This window comes from Anopheles stephensi, chromosome 3, assembly GCF_013141755.1.
Source record: "Anopheles stephensi strain Indian chromosome 3, UCI_ANSTEP_V1.0, whole genome shotgun sequence".
NCBI classification, from domain to species: domain Eukaryota; kingdom Metazoa; phylum Arthropoda; class Insecta; order Diptera; family Culicidae; genus Anopheles; species Anopheles stephensi.
In genome coordinates, this window is record NC_050203.1 from 39611910 (window position 1) to 39630296 (window position 18387).

The 18387-nt window shown below is 46.9% G+C and overlaps 33 non-coding genes across 33 annotated transcripts; all 33 read left to right on the forward strand.

Moving 5' to 3' along the window:
• The first annotated feature begins 274 nt into the window (after window positions 1-274).
• Window positions 275-393, forward strand: LOC118514726. Its single transcript, XR_004906703.1, has one exon. It is a non-coding gene; the product is annotated as a 5S ribosomal RNA (ribosomal RNA).
• A 399-nt stretch (window positions 394-792) lies between these two features.
• LOC118514727 lies at window positions 793-911 on the forward strand. Its single transcript, XR_004906704.1, has one exon. It is a non-coding gene; the product is annotated as a 5S ribosomal RNA (ribosomal RNA).
• Window positions 912-1309: 398 nt separating this feature from the next.
• Window positions 1310-1428, forward strand: LOC118514728. The gene has a single exon (XR_004906705.1). It is a non-coding gene; the product is annotated as a 5S ribosomal RNA (ribosomal RNA).
• Window positions 1429-1825: 397 nt separating this feature from the next.
• LOC118514948 lies at window positions 1826-1944 on the forward strand. Its single transcript, XR_004906921.1, has one exon. It is a non-coding gene; the product is annotated as a 5S ribosomal RNA (ribosomal RNA).
• Window positions 1945-2341: 397 nt separating this feature from the next.
• On the forward strand, window positions 2342-2460 carry LOC118514949. Its single transcript, XR_004906922.1, has one exon. It is a non-coding gene; the product is annotated as a 5S ribosomal RNA (ribosomal RNA).
• A 397-nt stretch (window positions 2461-2857) lies between these two features.
• Window positions 2858-2976, forward strand: LOC118514950. Its single transcript, XR_004906923.1, has one exon. It is a non-coding gene; the product is annotated as a 5S ribosomal RNA (ribosomal RNA).
• A 397-nt stretch (window positions 2977-3373) lies between these two features.
• Window positions 3374-3492, forward strand: LOC118514729. The gene has a single exon (XR_004906706.1). It is a non-coding gene; the product is annotated as a 5S ribosomal RNA (ribosomal RNA).
• Window positions 3493-3889: 397 nt separating this feature from the next.
• Window positions 3890-4008, forward strand: LOC118514951. The gene has a single exon (XR_004906924.1). It is a non-coding gene; the product is annotated as a 5S ribosomal RNA (ribosomal RNA).
• A 397-nt stretch (window positions 4009-4405) lies between these two features.
• On the forward strand, window positions 4406-4524 carry LOC118514952. Its single transcript, XR_004906925.1, has one exon. It is a non-coding gene; the product is annotated as a 5S ribosomal RNA (ribosomal RNA).
• A 397-nt stretch (window positions 4525-4921) lies between these two features.
• Window positions 4922-5040, forward strand: LOC118514730. Its single transcript, XR_004906707.1, has one exon. It is a non-coding gene; the product is annotated as a 5S ribosomal RNA (ribosomal RNA).
• Window positions 5041-5439: 399 nt separating this feature from the next.
• On the forward strand, window positions 5440-5558 carry LOC118514953. Its single transcript, XR_004906926.1, has one exon. It is a non-coding gene; the product is annotated as a 5S ribosomal RNA (ribosomal RNA).
• Window positions 5559-5955: 397 nt separating this feature from the next.
• Window positions 5956-6074, forward strand: LOC118514954. Its single transcript, XR_004906927.1, has one exon. It is a non-coding gene; the product is annotated as a 5S ribosomal RNA (ribosomal RNA).
• A 397-nt stretch (window positions 6075-6471) lies between these two features.
• On the forward strand, window positions 6472-6590 carry LOC118514957. The gene has a single exon (XR_004906929.1). It is a non-coding gene; the product is annotated as a 5S ribosomal RNA (ribosomal RNA).
• Window positions 6591-6987: 397 nt separating this feature from the next.
• On the forward strand, window positions 6988-7106 carry LOC118514732. The gene has a single exon (XR_004906709.1). It is a non-coding gene; the product is annotated as a 5S ribosomal RNA (ribosomal RNA).
• A 399-nt stretch (window positions 7107-7505) lies between these two features.
• LOC118514958 lies at window positions 7506-7624 on the forward strand. The gene has a single exon (XR_004906930.1). It is a non-coding gene; the product is annotated as a 5S ribosomal RNA (ribosomal RNA).
• A 397-nt stretch (window positions 7625-8021) lies between these two features.
• Window positions 8022-8140, forward strand: LOC118514733. Its single transcript, XR_004906710.1, has one exon. It is a non-coding gene; the product is annotated as a 5S ribosomal RNA (ribosomal RNA).
• A 570-nt stretch (window positions 8141-8710) lies between these two features.
• LOC118514734 lies at window positions 8711-8829 on the forward strand. Its single transcript, XR_004906711.1, has one exon. It is a non-coding gene; the product is annotated as a 5S ribosomal RNA (ribosomal RNA).
• Window positions 8830-9226: 397 nt separating this feature from the next.
• LOC118514735 lies at window positions 9227-9345 on the forward strand. The gene has a single exon (XR_004906712.1). It is a non-coding gene; the product is annotated as a 5S ribosomal RNA (ribosomal RNA).
• A 398-nt stretch (window positions 9346-9743) lies between these two features.
• On the forward strand, window positions 9744-9862 carry LOC118514736. The gene has a single exon (XR_004906713.1). It is a non-coding gene; the product is annotated as a 5S ribosomal RNA (ribosomal RNA).
• A 397-nt stretch (window positions 9863-10259) lies between these two features.
• Window positions 10260-10378, forward strand: LOC118514737. The gene has a single exon (XR_004906714.1). It is a non-coding gene; the product is annotated as a 5S ribosomal RNA (ribosomal RNA).
• A 398-nt stretch (window positions 10379-10776) lies between these two features.
• Window positions 10777-10895, forward strand: LOC118514738. The gene has a single exon (XR_004906715.1). It is a non-coding gene; the product is annotated as a 5S ribosomal RNA (ribosomal RNA).
• A 397-nt stretch (window positions 10896-11292) lies between these two features.
• Window positions 11293-11411, forward strand: LOC118514739. The gene has a single exon (XR_004906716.1). It is a non-coding gene; the product is annotated as a 5S ribosomal RNA (ribosomal RNA).
• A 397-nt stretch (window positions 11412-11808) lies between these two features.
• On the forward strand, window positions 11809-11927 carry LOC118514740. Its single transcript, XR_004906717.1, has one exon. It is a non-coding gene; the product is annotated as a 5S ribosomal RNA (ribosomal RNA).
• A 397-nt stretch (window positions 11928-12324) lies between these two features.
• On the forward strand, window positions 12325-12443 carry LOC118514741. Its single transcript, XR_004906718.1, has one exon. It is a non-coding gene; the product is annotated as a 5S ribosomal RNA (ribosomal RNA).
• Window positions 12444-12840: 397 nt separating this feature from the next.
• On the forward strand, window positions 12841-12959 carry LOC118514743. Its single transcript, XR_004906720.1, has one exon. It is a non-coding gene; the product is annotated as a 5S ribosomal RNA (ribosomal RNA).
• A 397-nt stretch (window positions 12960-13356) lies between these two features.
• Window positions 13357-13475, forward strand: LOC118514959. Its single transcript, XR_004906931.1, has one exon. It is a non-coding gene; the product is annotated as a 5S ribosomal RNA (ribosomal RNA).
• Window positions 13476-13872: 397 nt separating this feature from the next.
• LOC118514744 lies at window positions 13873-13991 on the forward strand. The gene has a single exon (XR_004906721.1). It is a non-coding gene; the product is annotated as a 5S ribosomal RNA (ribosomal RNA).
• A 397-nt stretch (window positions 13992-14388) lies between these two features.
• On the forward strand, window positions 14389-14507 carry LOC118514745. The gene has a single exon (XR_004906722.1). It is a non-coding gene; the product is annotated as a 5S ribosomal RNA (ribosomal RNA).
• Window positions 14508-14904: 397 nt separating this feature from the next.
• On the forward strand, window positions 14905-15023 carry LOC118514746. The gene has a single exon (XR_004906723.1). It is a non-coding gene; the product is annotated as a 5S ribosomal RNA (ribosomal RNA).
• A 397-nt stretch (window positions 15024-15420) lies between these two features.
• Window positions 15421-15539, forward strand: LOC118514747. The gene has a single exon (XR_004906724.1). It is a non-coding gene; the product is annotated as a 5S ribosomal RNA (ribosomal RNA).
• A 397-nt stretch (window positions 15540-15936) lies between these two features.
• On the forward strand, window positions 15937-16055 carry LOC118514960. The gene has a single exon (XR_004906932.1). It is a non-coding gene; the product is annotated as a 5S ribosomal RNA (ribosomal RNA).
• A 397-nt stretch (window positions 16056-16452) lies between these two features.
• Window positions 16453-16571, forward strand: LOC118514748. The gene has a single exon (XR_004906725.1). It is a non-coding gene; the product is annotated as a 5S ribosomal RNA (ribosomal RNA).
• Window positions 16572-16968: 397 nt separating this feature from the next.
• Window positions 16969-17087, forward strand: LOC118514961. The gene has a single exon (XR_004906933.1). It is a non-coding gene; the product is annotated as a 5S ribosomal RNA (ribosomal RNA).
• The last annotated feature ends 1300 nt before the right edge of the window (window positions 17088-18387 follow it).

Genomic DNA, 18387 nt, shown 5'->3' on the forward strand with positions numbered 1-18387 from the left:
GCATCTTTTCCTTTTTGATGCTTTACCACAAGTAAAAGTTTCCCTACTTATGGACAACATAGAGTGCGTAGAACTACCATAACAAGGTTGGAATCTAATGCTTCAGTAGCATTTTTGTTCTCCGAGATGGTTGTGACTGTATTATGTCCGGAATATTTTGTACCCGGTGGTCACTGGCCTCTGCAGAAGCATTCGTCTCGCGGTCCCACAGTGACTGACAGAGATATGTTGCGGCGACGGTGGCTTTTGATGCGTGCGAGCAGCGGTGATGCTTGTCAACGACCATACCATGTTGAACACACCGGTTCTCGTCCGATCACCGAAGTTAAGCAACATCGGGCATGGCTAGTACTTAGGTGGGTGACCACTTGGGAAAACCATGTGTCGTTGGCATCTTCCCCTTTTTTATATGCTTAACCAACCACACGGCCTACTACATGAGTGTCCGAACGGATGTTTTAGCCTTAGCAGCATAGAGTGCGTAGAATTGGAAAGGTTCGAATCTCCTTTTGTCGTTAGCATCTTTTCCTTTTTGATGCTTTACCACAAGTAAAAGTTTCCCTACTTATGGACAACATAGAGTGCGTAGAAGTACCTTAACAAGGTTGGAATCTAATGCTTCAGTAGCATTTTCGTTCTCCGAGATGGTTGTGACCGTATTATGTCCGGAATATGTTGTATTTCGTGGACACTGGCCTCTGCAGAAGTATTCGTCTCGCGGTGCTGCAGTGACTGACAGAGATATGTTGCGGCGACGGTGGCTTTTGATGCGTGCGAGCAGCGGTGATGCTTGTCAACGACCATACCATGTTGAACACACCGGTTCTCGTCCGATCACCGAAGTTAAGCAACATCGGGCATGGCTAGTACTTAGGTGGGTGACCACTTGGGAAAACCATGTGTCGTTGGCATCTTCCCCTTTTTTATGCTTAACCAACCACACGGCCTACTACATGTGTGTCCGGACGGATGTTTTAGCCTTAGCAGCATAGAATGCGTAGAATTGGAAAGGTTCGAATCTCCCTTTTGTCGTTAGCATCTTTCCCTTTTTGATGCTTTACCACAAGTAAAAGTTTCCCTACTTATGGACAACATAGAGTGCGTAGAAGTACCTTAACAAGGTTGGAATCTAATGCTTCAGTAGCATTTTCGTTCTCCGAGATGGTTGTGACCGTATTATGTCCGGAATATGTTGTATTACGTGGACACTGGCCTCTGCAGAAGCATTCGTCTCGCGGTCCCACAGCGACTGACAGAGATATGTTGCGGCGACGGTGGCTTTTGATGCGTGCGAGCAGCGGTGATGCTTGTCAACGACCATACCATGTTGAACACACCGGTTCTCGTCCGATCACCGAAGTTAAGCAACATCGGGCATGGCTAGTACTTAGGTGGGTGACCACTTGGGAAAACCATGTGTCGTTGGCATCTTCCCCTTTTTTATGCTTAACCAACCACACGGCCTACTACATGAGTGTCCGAACGGATGTTTTAGCCTTAGCAGCATAGAGTGCGTAGAATTGGAAAGGTTCGAATCTCCTTTTGTCGTTAGCATCTTTTCCTTTTTGATGCTTTACCACAAGTAAAAGTTTCCCTACTTATGGACAACATAGAGTGCGTAGAAGTACCATAACAAGGTTGGAATCTAATGCTTCAGTAGCATTTTTGTTCTCCGAGATGGTTGTGACCGTATTATGTCCGGAATATGTTGTATTTCGTGGACACTGGCCTCTGCAGAAGCATTCGTCTCGCGGTCCCACAGTGACTGACAGAGATATGTTGCGGCGACGGTGGCTTTTGATGCGTGCGAGCAGCGGTGATGCTTGTCAACGACCATACCATGTTGAACACACCGGTTCTCGTCCGATCACCGAAGTTAAGCAACATCGGGCATGGCTAGTACTTAGGTGGGTGACCACTTGGGAAAACCATGTGTCGTTGACATCTTCCCCTTTTTTATGCTTAACCATCCACACGGCCTACTACATGAGTGTCCGAACGGATGTTTTAGCCTTAGCAGCATAGAGTGCGTAGAATTGGAAAGGCTCGAATCTCCTTTTGTCGTTAGCATCTTTTCCTTTTTGATGCTTTACCACAAGTAAAAGTTTCCCTACTTATGGACAACATAGAGTGCGTAGAACTACCATAACAAGGTTGGAATCTAATGCTTCAGTAGCATTTTTGTTCTCCGAGATGGTTGTGACTGTATTATGTCCGGAATATTTTGTACCCGGTGGTCACTGGCCTCTGCAGAAGCATTCGTCTCGCGGTCCCACAGTGACTGACAGAGATATGTTGCGGCGACGGTGGCTTTTGATGCGTGCGAGCAGCGGTGATGCTTGTCAACGACCATACCATGTTGAACACACCGGTTCTCGTCCGATCACCGAAGTTAAGCAACATCGGGCATGGCTAGTACTTAGGTGGGTGACCACTTGGGAAAACCATGTGTCGTTGACATCTTCCCCTTTTTTATGCTTAACCATCCACACGGCCTACTACATGAGTGTCCGAACGGATGTTTTAGCCTTAGCAGCATAGAGTGCGTAGAATTGGAAAGGCTCGAATCTCCTTTTGTCGTTAGCATCTTTTCCTTTTTGATGCTTTACCACAAGTAAAAGTTTCCCTACTTATGGACAACATAGAGTGCGTAGAACTACCATAACAAGGTTGGAATCTAATGCTTCAGTAGCATTTTTGTTCTCCGAGATGGTTGTGACTGTATTATGTCCGGAATATGTTGTATTTCGTGGACACTGGCCTCTGCAGAAGCATTCGTCTCGCGGTCCCACAGTGACTGACAGAGATATGTTGCGGCGACGGTGGCTTTTGATGCGTGCGAGCAGCGGTGATGCTTGTCAACGACCATACCATGTTGAACACACCGGTTCTCGTCCGATCACCGAAGTTAAGCAACATCGGGCATGGCTAGTACTTAGGTGGGTGACCACTTGGGAAAACCATGTGTCGTTGACATCTTCCCCTTTTTTATGCTTAACCATCCACACGGCCTACTACATGAGTGTCCGAACGGATGTTTTAGCCTTAGCAGCATAGAGTGCGTAGAATTGGAAAGGCTCGAATCTCCTTTTGTCGTTAGCATCTTTTCCTTTTTGATGCTTTACCACAAGTAAAAGTTTCCCTACTTATGGACAACATAGAGTGCGTAGAACTACCATAACAAGGTTGGAATCTAATGCTTCAGTAGCATTTTTGTTCTCCGAGATGGTTGTGACTGTATTATGTCCGGAATATTTTGTACCCGGTGGTCACTGGCCTCTGCAGAAGCATTCGTCTCGCGGTCCCACAGTGACTGACAGAGATATGTTGCGGCGACGGTGGCTTTTGATGCGTGCGAGCAGCGGTGATGCTTGTCAACGACCATACCATGTTGAACACACCGGTTCTCGTCCGATCACCGAAGTTAAGCAACATCGGGCATGGCTAGTACTTAGGTGGGTGACCACTTGGGAAAACCATGTGTCGTTGGCATCTTCCCCTTTTTTATGCTTAACCATCCACACGGCCTACTACATGAGTGTCCGAACGGATGTTTTAGCCTTAGCAGCATAGAGTGCGTAGAATTGGAAAGGCTCGAATCTCCTTTTGTCGTTAGCATCTTTTCCTTTTTGATGCTTTACCACAAGTAAAAGTTTCCCTACTTATGGACAACATAGAGTGCGTAGAACTACCATAACAAGGTTGGAATCTAATGCTTCAGTAGCATTTTTGTTCTCCGAGATGGTTGTGACTGTATTATGTCCGGAATATTTTGTACCCGGTGGTCACTGGCCTCTGCAGAAGCATTCGTCTCGCGGTCCCACAGTGACTGACAGAGATATGTTGCGGCGACGGTGGCTTTTGATGCGTGCGAGCAGCGGTGATGCTTGTCAACGACCATACCATGTTGAACACACCGGTTCTCGTCCGATCACCGAAGTTAAGCAACATCGGGCATGGCTAGTACTTAGGTGGGTGACCACTTGGGAAAACCATGTGTCGTTGACATCTTCCCCTTTTTTATGCTTAACCATCCACACGGCCTACTACATGAGTGTCCGAACGGATGTTTTAGCCTTAGCAGCATAGAGTGCGTAGAATTGGAAAGGCTCGAATCTCCTTTTGTCGTTAGCATCTTTTCCTTTTTGATGCTTTACCACAAGTAAAAGTTTCCCTACTTATGGACAACATAGAGTGCGTAGAACTACCATAACAAGGTTGGAATCTAATGCTTCAGTAGCATTTTTGTTCTCCGAGATGGTTGTGACTGTATTATGTCCGGAATATTTTGTACCCGGTGGTCACTGGCCTCTGCAGAAGCATTCGTCTCGCGGTCCCACAGTGACTGACAGAGATATGTTGCGGCGACGGTGGCTTTTGATGCGTGCGAGCAGCGGTGATGCTTGTCAACGACCATACCATGTTGAACACACCGGTTCTCGTCCGATCACCGAAGTTAAGCAACATCGGGCATGGCTAGTACTTAGGTGGGTGACCACTTGGGAAAACCATGTGTCGTTGACATCTTCCCCTTTTTTATGCTTAACCATCCACACGGCCTACTACATGAGTGTCCGAACGGATGTTTTAGCCTTAGCAGCATAGAGTGCGTAGAATTGGAAAGGCTCGAATCTCCTTTTGTCGTTAGCATCTTTTCCTTTTTGATGCTTTACCACAAGTAAAAGTTTCCCTACTTATGGACAACATAGAGTGCGTAGAACTACCATAACAAGGTTGGAATCTAATGCTTCAGTAGCATTTTTGTTCTCCGAGATGGTTGTGACTGTATTATGTCCGGAATATTTTGTACCCGGTGGTCACTGGCCTCTGCAGAAGCATTCGTCTCGCGGTCCCACAGTGACTGACAGAGATATGTTGCGGCGACGGTGGCTTTTGATGCGTGCGAGCAGCGGTGATGCTTGTCAACGACCATACCATGTTGAACACACCGGTTCTCGTCCGATCACCGAAGTTAAGCAACATCGGGCATGGCTAGTACTTAGGTGGGTGACCACTTGGGAAAACCATGTGTCGTTGGCATCTTCCCCTTTTTTATATGCTTAACCAACCACACGGCCTACTACATGAGTGTCCGAACGGATGTTTTAGCCTTAGCAGCATAGAGTGCGTAGAATTGGAAAGGTTCGAATCTCCTTTTGTCGTTAGCATCTTTTCCTTTTTGATGCTTTACCACAAGTAAAAGTTTCCCTACTTATGGACAACATAGAGTGCGTAGAAGTACCTTAACAAGGTTGGAATCTAATGCTTCAGTAGCATTTTCGTTCTCCGAGATGGTTGTGACCGTATTATGTCCGGAATATGTTGTATTACGTGGACACTGGCCTCTGCAGAAGCATTCGTCTCGCGGTCCCACAGTGACTGACAGAGATATGTTGCGGCGACGGTGGCTTTTGATGCGTGCGAGCAGCGGTGATGCTTGTCAACGACCATACCATGTTGAACACACCGGTTCTCGTCCGATCACCGAAGTTAAGCAACATCGGGCATGGCTAGTACTTAGGTGGGTGACCACTTGGGAAAACCATGTGTCGTTGACATCTTCCCCTTTTTTATGCTTAACCATCCACACGGCCTACTACATGAGTGTCCGAACGGATGTTTTAGCCTTAGCAGCATAGAGTGCGTAGAATTGGAAAGGCTCGAATCTCCTTTTGTCGTTAGCATCTTTTCCTTTTTGATGCTTTACCACAAGTAAAAGTTTCCCTACTTATGGACAACATAGAGTGCGTAGAACTACCATAACAAGGTTGGAATCTAATGCTTCAGTAGCATTTTTGTTCTCCGAGATGGTTGTGACTGTATTATGTCCGGAATATTTTGTACCCGGTGGTCACTGGCCTCTGCAGAAGCATTCGTCTCGCGGTCCCACAGTGACTGACAGAGATATGTTGCGGCGACGGTGGCTTTTGATGCGTGCGAGCAGCGGTGATGCTTGTCAACGACCATACCATGTTGAACACACCGGTTCTCGTCCGATCACCGAAGTTAAGCAACATCGGGCATGGCTAGTACTTAGGTGGGTGACCACTTGGGAAAACCATGTGTCGTTGACATCTTCCCCTTTTTTATGCTTAACCATCCACACGGCCTACTACATGAGTGTCCGAACGGATGTTTTAGCCTTAGCAGCATAGAGTGCGTAGAATTGGAAAGGCTCGAATCTCCTTTTGTCGTTAGCATCTTTTCCTTTTTGATGCTTTACCACAAGTAAAAGTTTCCCTACTTATGGACAACATAGAGTGCGTAGAACTACCATAACAAGGTTGGAATCTAATGCTTCAGTAGCATTTTTGTTCTCCGAGATGGTTGTGACTGTATTATGTCCGGAATATTTTGTACCCGGTGGTCACTGGCCTCTGCAGAAGCATTCGTCTCGCGGTCCCACAGTGACTGACAGAGATATGTTGCGGCGACGGTGGCTTTTGATGCGTGCGAGCAGCGGTGATGCTTGTCAACGACCATACCATGTTGAACACACCGGTTCTCGTCCGATCACCGAAGTTAAGCAACATCGGGCATGGCTAGTACTTAGGTGGGTGACCACTTGGGAAAACCATGTGTCGTTGACATCTTCCCCTTTTTTATGCTTAACCATCCACACGGCCTACTACATGAGTGTCCGAACGGATGTTTTAGCCTTAGCAGCATAGAGTGCGTAGAATTGGAAAGGCTCGAATCTCCTTTTGTCGTTAGCATCTTTTCCTTTTTGATGCTTTACCACAAGTAAAAGTTTCCCTACTTATGGACAACATAGAGTGCGTAGAACTACCATAACAAGGTTGGAATCTAATGCTTCAGTAGCATTTTTGTTCTCCGAGATGGTTGTGACTGTATTATGTCCGGAATATTTTGTACCCGGTGGTCACTGGCCTCTGCAGAAGCATTCGTCTCGCGGTCCCACAGTGACTGACAGAGATATGTTGCGGCGACGGTGGCTTTTGATGCGTGCGAGCAGCGGTGATGCTTGTCAACGACCATACCATGTTGAACACACCGGTTCTCGTCCGATCACCGAAGTTAAGCAACATCGGGCATGGCTAGTACTTAGGTGGGTGACCACTTGGGAAAACCATGTGTCGTTGGCATCTTCCCCTTTTTTATATGCTTAACCAACCACACGGCCTACTACATGAGTGTCCGAACGGATGTTTTAGCCTTAGCAGCATAGAGTGCGTAGAATTGGAAAGGTTCGAATCTCCTTTTGTCGTTAGCATCTTTTCCTTTTTGATGCTTTACCACAAGTAAAAGTTTCCCTACTTATGGACAACATAGAGTGCGTAGAAGTACCTTAACAAGGTTGGAATCTAATGCTTCAGTAGCATTTTCGTTCTCCGAGATGGTTGTGACCGTATTATGTCCGGAATATGTTGTATTACGTGGACACTGGCCTCTGCAGAAGCATTCGTCTCGCGGTCCCACAGCGACTGACAGAGATATGTTGCGGCGACGGTGGCTTTTGATGCGTGCGAGCAGCGGTGATGCTTGTCAACGACCATACCATGTTGAACACACCGGTTCTCGTCCGATCACCGAAGTTAAGCAACATCGGGCATGGCTAGTACTTAGGTGGGTGACCACTTGGGAAAACCATGTGTCGTTGACATCTTCCCCTTTTTTATGCTTAACCATCCACACGGCCTACTACATGAGTGTCCGAACGGATGTTTTAGCCTTAGCAGCATAGAGTGCGTAGAATTGGAAAGGCTCGAATCTCCTTTTGTCGTTAGCATCTTTTCCTTTTTGATGCTTTACCACAAGTAAAAGTTTCCCTACTTATGGACAACATAGAGTGCGTAGAACTACCATAACAAGGTTGGAATCTAATGCTTCAGTAGCATTTTTGTTCTCCGAGATGGTTGTGACTGTATTATGTCCGGAATATTTTGTACCCGGTGGTCACTGGCCTCTGCAGAAGCATTCGCCTCGCGGTCCTGCAGTGACTGACAGGGATATGTTGCGGCGACGGTGGCTTTTGATGCGTGCGAGCAGCGGTGATGCTTGTCAACGACCATACCATGTTGAACACACCGGTTCTCGTCCGATCACCGAAGTTAAGCAACATCGGGCATGGCTAGTACTTAGGTGGGTGACCACTTGGGAAAACCATGTGTCGTTGGCATCTTCCCCTTTTTTATGCTTAACCAACCACACGGCCTACTACATGAGTGTCCGGACGGATGTTTTAGCCTTAGCAGCATAGAGTGCGTAGAATTGGAAAGGTTCGAATCTCCTTTTGTCGTAGGCATCTTCCTCTTTTTGATGCTTTACCACAAGTAAAAGTTTCTCTGCTTATGGACAACATAGAGTGCGTAGAAGTACCATAACAAGGTTGGAATGAGTGCCCGGACGGATGTTTTAGCCTTAGCAGCATAGAATGCGTAGAATTGGAAAGGTTCGAATCTCCTTTTGTCGTAGGCATCTTCCTCTTTTTGATGCTTTACCACAAGTAAAAGTTTCCCTACTTATGGACAACATAGAGTGCGTAGAAGTACCATAACAAGGTTGGAATCTAATGCTTCAGTAGCATTTTTGTTCTCCGAGATGGTTGTGGCCGTATTATGTCCGGAATATGTTGTATTTCGTGGACACTGGCCTCTGCAGAAGCATTCGTCTCGCGGTCCCACAGTGACTGACAGAGATATGTTGCGGCGACGGTGGCTTTTGATGCGTGCGAGCAGCGGCGATGCTTGTCAACGACCATACCATGTTGAACACACCGGTTCTCGTCCGATCACCGAAGTTAAGCAACATCGGGCATGGCTAGTACTTAGGTGGGTGACCACTTGGGAAAACCATGTGTCGTTGGCATCTTCCCCTTTTTTAAGCTTAACCAACCACACGGCCTACTACATGAGTGTCCGGACGGATGTTTTAGCCTTAGCAGCATAGAGTGCGTAGAATTGGAAAGGTTCGAATCTCCTTTTGTCGTAGGCATCTTCCTCTTTTTGATGCTTTACCACAAGTAAAAGTTTCCCTACTTATGGACAACATAGAGTGCGTGGAAGTACCATAACAAGGTTGGAATCTAATGCTTCAGTAGCATTTTTGTTCTCCGAGATGGTTGTGACTGTATTATGTCCGGAATATGTTGTATTTCGTGGACACTGGCCTCTGCAGAAGTATTCGTCTCGCGGTGCTGCAGTGACTGACAGAGATATGTTGCGGCGACGGTGGCTATTGATGCGTGCGAGCAGCGGTGATGCTTGTCAACGACCATACCATGTTGAACACACCGGTTCTCGTCCGATCACCGAAGTTAAGCAACATCGGGCATGGCTAGTACTTAGGTGGGTGACCACTTGGGAAAACCATGTGTCGTTGGCATCTTCCCCTTTTTTATGCTTAACCAACCACACGGCCTACTACATGTGTGTCCGGACGGATGTTTTAGCCTTAGCAGCATAGAATGCGTAGAATTGGAAAGGTTCGAATCTCCCTTTTGTCGTTAGCATCTTTCCCTTTTTGATGCTTTACCACAAGTAAAAGTTTCCCTACTTATGGACAACATAGAGTGCGTAGAAGTACCATAACAAGGTTGGAATCTAATGCTTCAGTAGCATTTTTGTTCTCCGAGATGGTTGTGACTGTATTATGTCCGGAATATTTTGTACCCGGTGGTCACTGGCCTCTGCAGAAGCATTCGTCTCGCGGTCCCACAGTGACTGACAGAGATATGTTGCGGCGACGGTGGCTTTTGATGCGTGCGAGCAGCGGTGATGCTTGTCAACGACCATACCATGTTGAACACACCGGTTCTCGTCCGATCACCGAAGTTAAGCAACATCGGGCATGGCTAGTACTTAGGTGGGTGACCACTTGGGAAAACCATGTGTCGTTGGCATCTTCCCCTTTTTTATGCTTAACCAACCACACGGCCTACTACATGAGTGTCCGGACGGATGTTTTAGCCTTAGCAGCATAGAGTGCGTAGAATTGGAAAGGTTCGAATCTCCTTTTGTCGTAGGCATCTTCCTCTTTTTGATGCTTTACCACAAGTAAAAGTTTCCCTACTTATGGACAACATAGAGTGCGTAGAAGTACCATAACAAGGTTGGAATCTAATGCTTCAGTAGCATTTTCGTTCTCCGAGATAGTTGTGACCGTATTATGTCCGGAATATGATGTACTCCGTGGACACTGGCCTCTGCAGAAGCATTCGTCTCGCGGTCCCACAGTGACTGACAGGGATATGTTGCGGCGACGGTGGCTTTTGATGCGTGCGAGCAGCGGCGATGCTTGTCAACGACCATACCATGTTGAACACACCGGTTCTCGTCCGATCACCGAAGTTAAGCAACATCGGGCATGGCTAGTACTTAGGTGGGTGACCACTTGGGAAAACCATGTGTCGTTGGCATCTTCCCCTTTTTTATGCTTAACCAACCACACGGCCCTACTACATGATTGTCCGGACGGATGTTTTAGCCTTAGCAGCATAGAGTGCGTAGAATTGGAAAGGTTCGAATCTCCTTTTGTCGTAAGCATCTTCCCCTTTTTGATGCTTTACCACAAGTAAAAGTTTCCCTACTTATGGACAACATAGAGTGCCTAGAACTACCATAACAAGGTTGGAATCTAATGCTTCAGTAGCATTTTCGTTCTCCGAGATAGTTGTGACTGTGTAAAGTCCGGAATATGTATTATTTCGTGGTCACTGGCCTCTGCAGAAGCATTCGTCTCGCGGTCCCACAGTGACTGACAGAGATATGTTGCGGCGACGGTGGCTTTTGATGCGTGCGAGCAGCGGTGATGCTTGTCAACGACCATACCATGTTGAACACACCGGTTCTCGTCCGATCACCGAAGTTAAGCAACATCGGGCATGGCTAGTACTTAGGTGGGTGACCACTTGGGAAAACCATGTGTCGTTGGCATCTTCCCCTTTTTTATGCTTAACCAACCACACAGCCTGCTACATGAGTGTCCGGACGGATGTTTTAGCCTTAGCAGCATAGAGTGCGTAGAATTGGAAAGGTTCGAATCTCCTTTTGTCGTAGGCATCTTCCCCTTTTTGATGCTTTACCACAAGTAAAAGTTTCCCTACTTATGGACAACATAGAGTGCCTAGAACTACCATAACAAGGTTGGAATCTAATGCTTCAGTAGCATTTTCGTTCTCCGAGATAGTTGTGACTGTGTAAAGTCCGGAATATGTATTATTTCGTGGTCACTGGCCTCTGCAGAAGCATTCGTCTCGCGGTCCCACAGTGACTGACAGAGATATGTTGCGGCGACGGCGGCTTTTGATGCGTGCGAGCAGCGGCGATGCTTGTCAACGACCATACCATGTTGAACACACCGGTTCTCGTCCGATCACCGAAGTTAAGCAACATCGGGCATGGCTAGTACTTAGGTGGGTGACCACTTGGGAAAACCATGTGTCGTTGGCATCTTCCCCTTTTTTATGCTTAACCATCCACACGGCCTACTACATGAGTGTCCGAACGGATGTTTTAGCCTTAGCAGCATAGAGTGCGTAGAATTGGAAAGGCTCGAATCTCCTTTTGTCGTTAGCATCTTTTCCTTTTTGATGCTTTACCACAAGTAAAAGTTTCCCTACTTATGGACAACATAGAGTGCGTAGAACTACCATAACAAGGTTGGAATCTAATGCTTCAGTAGCATTTTTGTTCTCCGAGATGGTTGTGACTGTATTATGTCCGGAATATTTTGTACCCGGTGGTCACTGGCCTCTGCAGAAGCATTCGCCTCGCGGTCCTGCAGTGACTGACAGAGATATGTTGCGGCGACGGTGGCTTTTGATGCGTGCGAGCAGCGGTGATGCTTGTCAACGACCATACCATGTTGAACACACCGGTTCTCGTCCGATCACCGAAGTTAAGCAACATCGGGCATGGCTAGTACTTAGGTGGGTGACCACTTGGGAAAACCATGTGTCGTTGGCATCTTCCCCTTTTTTATGCTTAACCAACCACACAGCCTGCTACATGAGTGTCCGAACGGATGTTTTAGCCTTAGCAGCATAGAGTGCGTAGAATTGGAAAGGCTCGAATCTCCTTTTGTCGTTAGCATCTTTTCCTTTTTGATGCTTTACCACAAGTAAAAGTTTCCCTACTTATGGACAACATAGAGTGCCTAGAACTACCATAACAAGGTTGGAATCTAATGCTTCAGTAGCATTTTCGTTCTCCGAGATAGTTGTGACTGTGTAAAGTCCGGAATATGTATTATTTCGTGGTCACTGGCCTCTGCAGAAGCATTCGTCTCGCGGTCCCACAGTGACTGACAGAGATATGTTGCGGCGACGGCGGCTTTTGATGCGTGCGAGCAGCGGTGATGCTTGTCAACGACCATACCATGTTGAACACACCGGTTCTCGTCCGATCACCGAAGTTAAGCAACATCGGGCATGGCTAGTACTTAGGTGGGTGACCACTTGGGAAAACCATGTGTCGTTGGCATCTTCCCCTTTTTTATGCTTAACCATCCACACGGCCTGCTACATGAGTGTCCGGACGGATGTTTTAGCCTTAGCAGCATAGAGTGCGTAGAATTGGAAAGGTTAGAATCTCCTTTTGTCATTAGCATTTTTCCCTTTTTGATGCTTTACCACAAGTAAAAGTTTCCCTACTTATGGACAACATAGAGTGCGTAGAAGTACTTTAATAAGGATGGAATCTAATGTTTCAGTAGCATTTTCGTTCTCCGAGATGGTTGTGACTGTATTATGTCCGGAGTATGTTGTATTTCGTGGACACTGGCCTCTGCAGAAGCATTCTTTTCGCGGTCCTGCAGTGACTGACAGAGATATGTTGCGGCGACGGTGGCTTTTGATGCGTGCGAGCAGCGGCGATGCTTGTCAACGACCATACCATGTTGAACACACCGGTTCTCGTCCGATCACCGAAGTTAAGCAACATCGGGCATGGCTAGTACTTAGGTGGGTGACCACTTGGGAAAACCATGTGTCGTTGGCATCTTCCCCTTTTTTATGCTTAACCATCCACACGGCCTACTACATGAGTGTCCGAACGGATGTTTTAGCCTTAGCAGCATAGAGTGCGTAGAATTGGAAAGGTTAGAATCTCCTTTTGTCATTAGCATTTTTCCCTTTTTGATGCTTTACCACAAGTAAAAGTTTCCCTACTTATGGACAACATAGAGTGCCTAGAACTACCATAACAAGGTTGGAATCTAATGCTTCAGTAGCATTTTCGTTCTCCGAGATAGTTGTGACTGTGTAAAGTCCGGAATATGTATTATTTCGTGGTCACTGGCCTCTGCAGAAGCATTCGTCTCGCGGTCCCACAGTGACTGACAGAGATATGTTGCGGCGACGGCGGCTTTTGATGCGTGCGAGCAGCGGCGATGCTTGTCAACGACCATACCATGTTGAACACACCGGTTCTCGTCCGATCACCGAAGTTAAGCAACATCGGGCATGGCTAGTACTTAGGTGGGTGACCACTTGGGAAAACCATGTGTCGTTGACATCTTCCCCTTTTTTATGCTTAACCATCCACACGGCCTACTACATGAGTGTCCGAACGGATGTTTTAGCCTTAGCAGCATAGAGTGCGTAGAATTGGAAAGGCTCGAATCTCCTTTTGTCGTTAGCATCTTTTCCTTTTTGATGCTTTACCACAAGTAAAAGTTTCCCTACTTATGGACAACATAGAGTGCGTAGAACTACCATAACAAGGTTGGAATCTAATGCTTCAGTAGCATTTTTGTTCTCCGAGATGGTTGTGACTGTATTATGTCCGGAATATTTTGTACCCGGTGGTCACTGGCCTCTGCAGAAGCATTCGCCTCGCGGTCCTGCAGTGACTGACAGAGATATGTTGCGGCGACGGTGGCTTTTGATGCGTGCGAGCAGCGGCGATGCTTGTCAACGACCATACCATGTTGAACACACCGGTTCTCGTCCGATCACCGAAGTTAAGCAACATCGGGCATGGCTAGTACTTAGGTGGGTGACCACTTGGGAAAACCATGTGTCGTTGGCATCTTCCCCTTTTTTATGCTTAACCAACCACACGGCCTACTGCATGAGTGTCCGAACGGATGTTTTAGCCTTAGCAGCATAGAGTGCGTAGAATTGGAAAGGTTCGAATCTCCTTTTGTCGTAGGCATCTTCCACTTTTTGATGCTTTACCACAAGTAAAAGTTTCCCTGCTTATGGACAACATAGAGTGCGTAGAAGTACCATAACAAGGTTGGAATCTAATGCTTCAGTAGCATTTTTGTTCTCCGAGATGGTTGTGACTGTATTATGTCCGGAATATTTTGTACCCGGTGGTCACTGGCCTCTGCAGAAGCATTCGTCTCGCGGTCCTGCAGTGACTGACAGAGATATGTTGCGGCGGCGGTGGCTTTTGATGCGTGCGAGCAGCGGTGATGCTTGTCAACGACCATACCATGTTGAACACACCGGTTCTCGTCCGATCACCGAAGTTAAGCAACATCGGGCATGGCTAGTACTTAGGTGGGTGACCACTTGGGAAAACCATGTGTCGTTGGCATCTTCCCCTTTTTTATGCTTAACCAACCACACGGCCTACTGCATGAGTGTCCGAACGGATGTTTTAGCCTTAGCAGCATAGAGTGCGTAGAATTGGAAAGGTTTGAATCTCCTTTTGTCGTAGGCATCTTCCACTTTTTGATGCTTTACCACAAGTAAAAGTTTCCCTACTTATGGACAACATAGAGTGCGTAGAAGTACCATAACAAGGTTGGAATCTAATGCTTCAGTAGCATTTTCGTTCTCCGAGATGGTTGTGACTGTATTATGTCCGGAATATGTTGTACTCCGTGGACACTGGCCTATGCAGAAGCATTCGTCTCGCGGTCCTGCAGTGACTGACAGAGATATGTTGCGGCGACGGTGGCTTTTGATGCGTGCGAGCAGCGGTGATGCTTGTCAACGACCATACCATGTTGAACACACCGGTTCTCGTCCGATCACCGAAGTTAAGCAACATCGGGCATGGCTAGTACTTAGGTGGGTGACCACTTGGGAAAACCATGTGTCGTTGGCATCTTCCCCTTTTTTATGCTTAACCAACCACACGGCCTACTGCATGAGTGTCCGAACGGATGTTTTAGCCTTAGCAGCATAGAGTGCGTAGAATTGGAAAGGTTCGAATCTCCTTTTGTCGTAGGCATCTTCCACTTTTTGATGCTTTACCACAAGTAAAAGTTTCCCTGCTTATGGACAACATAGAGTGCGTAGAAGTACCATAACAAGGTTGGAATCTAATGCTTCAGTAGCATTTTTGTTCTCCGAGATGGTTGTGACTGTATTATGTCCGGAATATTTTGTACCCGGTGGTCACTGGCCTCTGCAGAAGCATTCGTCTCGCGGTCCTGCAGTGACTGACAGAGATATGTTGCGGCGGCGGTGGCTTTTGATGCGTGCGAGCAGCGGTGATGCTTGTCAACGACCATACCATGTTGAACACACCGGTTCTCGTCCGATCACCGAAGTTAAGCAACATCGGGCATGGCTAGTACTTAGGTGGGTGACCACTTGGGAAAACCATGTGTCGTTGGCATCTTCCCCTTTTTTATGCTTAACCATCCACACAGCCTACTACATGAGTGTCCGGACGAATGTTTTAGCCTTTGCAGCATAGAGTGCGTAGAATTGGAAAGGTTTGAATCTCCTTTTGTCGTAGGCATCTTCCACTTTTTGATGCTTTACCACAAGTAAAAGTTTCCCTACTTATGGACAACATAGAGTGCGTAGAAGTACCATAACAAGGTTGGAATCTAATGCTTCAGTAGCATTTTCGTTCTCCGAGATAGTTGTGACTGTGTAAAGTCCGGAATATGTATTATTTCGTGGTCACTGGCCTCTGCAGAAGCATTCGTCTCGCGGTCCTGCAGTGACTGACAGAGATATGTTGCGGCGACGGCGGCTTTTGATGCGTGCGAGCAGCGGCGATGCTTGTCAACGACCATACCATGTTGAACACACCGGTTCTCGTCCGATCACCGAAGTTAAGCAACATCGGGCATGGCTAGTACTTAGGTGGGTGACCACTTGGGAAAACCATGTGTCGTTGACATCTTCCCCTTTTTTATGCTTAACCAACCACACGGCCTACTACATGAGTGTCCGAACGGATGTTTTAGCCTTAGCAGCATAGAGTGCGTAGAATTGGAAAGGCTCGAATCTCCTTTTGTCGTTAGCATCTTTTCCTTTTTGATGCTTTACCACAAGTAAAAGTTTCCCTACTTATGGACAACATAGAGTGCGTAGAAGTACTTTAATAAGGATGGAATCTAATGTTTCAGTAGCATTTTCGTTCTCCGAGATGGTTGTGACTGTATTATGTCCGGAGTATGTTGTATTTCGTGGACACTGGCCTCTGCAGAAGCATTCTTTTCGCGGTCCTGCAGTGACTGACAGAGATATGTTGCGGCGACGGTGGCTTTTGATGCGTGCGAGCAGCGGCGATGCTTGTCAACGACCATACCATGTTGAACACACCGGTTCTCGTCCGATCACCGAAGTTAAGCAACATCGGGCATGGCTAGTACTTAGGTGGGTGACCACTTGGGAAAACCATGTGTCGTTGGCATCTTCCCCTTTTTTATGCTTAACCATCCACACGGCCTACTACATGAGTGTCCGAACGGATGTTTTAGCCTTAGCAGCATAGAGTGCGTAGAATTGGAAAGGTTAGAATCTCCTTTTGTCATTAGCATTTTTCCCTTTTTGATGCTTTACCACAAGTAAAAGTTTCCCTACTTATGGACAACATAGAGTGCGTAGAAGTACCATAACAAGGTTGGAATCTAATGCTTCAGTAGCATTTTCGTTCTCCGAGATAGTTGTGACTGTGTAAAGTCCGGAATATGTATTATTTCGTGGTCACTGGCCTCTGCAGAAGCATTCGTCTCGCGGTCCCACAGTGACTGACAGAGATATGTTGCGGCGACGGCGGCTTTTGATGCGTGCGAGCAGCGGCGATGCTTGTCAACGACCATACCATGTTGAACACACCGGTTCTCGTCCGATCACCGAAGTTAAGCAACATCGGGCATGGCTAGTACTTAGGTGGGTGACCACTTGGGAAAACCATGTGTCGTTGACATCTTCCCCTTTTTTATGCTTAACCATCCACACGGCCTACTACATGAGTGCCCGGATGGATGTTTTAGCCTTAGCAGCATAGAGTGCGTAGAATTGGAAAGGCTCGAATCTCCTTTTGTCGTTAGCATCTTTTCCTTTTTGATGCTTTACCACAAGTAAAAGTTTCCCTACTTATGGACAACATAGAGTGCGTAGAACTACCATAACAAGGTTGGAATCTAATGCTTCAGTAGCATTTTTGTTCTCCGTGATGGTTGTGACTGTTACGTCCGAAGACGGCCTACGTTGTGTTTTTTTTTTTTTTGTTGAAACCAATATTCTCTTTCAATTATTAGGTGGCTCTGAAAAGAGCCGATTGGATTGGCTTGGCTTCCCTCCGCGGTGTGATCGACAATGACCGCGCTTTGCGATCAGCACCTCTTTTATAGCTTTCGGAAAAGAAGCCGAGTGTTCTAAATTTCTGCGACGAGCACTTTCTCGTCGCACGGCAGCTCACACTTTCTGGAACGCTTTGACAAAAGCGCTCCACACGGTTCGACTTCTTGGAAGCCGAGTATGGAAACGGCGGCACGTGTGGCGTGGATTCGTTATTGTTCTTATTGGTGCCTGTGTGCTCTGGATCCACTGTTGTTGTTATTTTAGTTCGGGATCGAACATACCGGCCACCTTTTGGGAATACATTTCCCAAAATTTACACTTCCTGATGACACTCCAATGCACAAATTTTGGAAACTGGACGTTTGATGATCCCATTCGCTGTACGAAGAGTCACGACACGTGTCACTGAATCTGGTCCAGGATGTTTTTCCACTATACGCGCCAAAGGCCACTTCACTGCTGGTAATTGCTCGTCTTTCACTATCACCAAATCACCTACATTCAGCTCCTGAATGCTCCGTTTGACGTTGCGATGACCGTTTAACGACTTCACATACTCGTTGCGCCAACGGTGCCAGAAACCCTGGGCATATCTCTGAACAAGCTGATACTGCGACAGGCGATTAAGCGGGAGATGGGATAGTTCAGGTTCGGGAATTACTTGTGGTTTCTTGAGCATCAAAAAATGTGCAGGAGTTAACGCCTCTAGGTCATTAGGATCTTGTGAAAGGGGGACAAGAGGTCTGGAATTCATATGGCCTTCTATCTTTGCTAAGATAGTAATCATAGCTTCGTAAGCCAACTGAGCTGCACCAAGCTGACGTACTAAGTGAGTTTTTGCCACCTTTACTGCAGCTTCCCATAAGCCGCCGAAGTTGGGAGCGCGAGGTGGAATCATATGCCACTGGATACTGTCTTTGGCC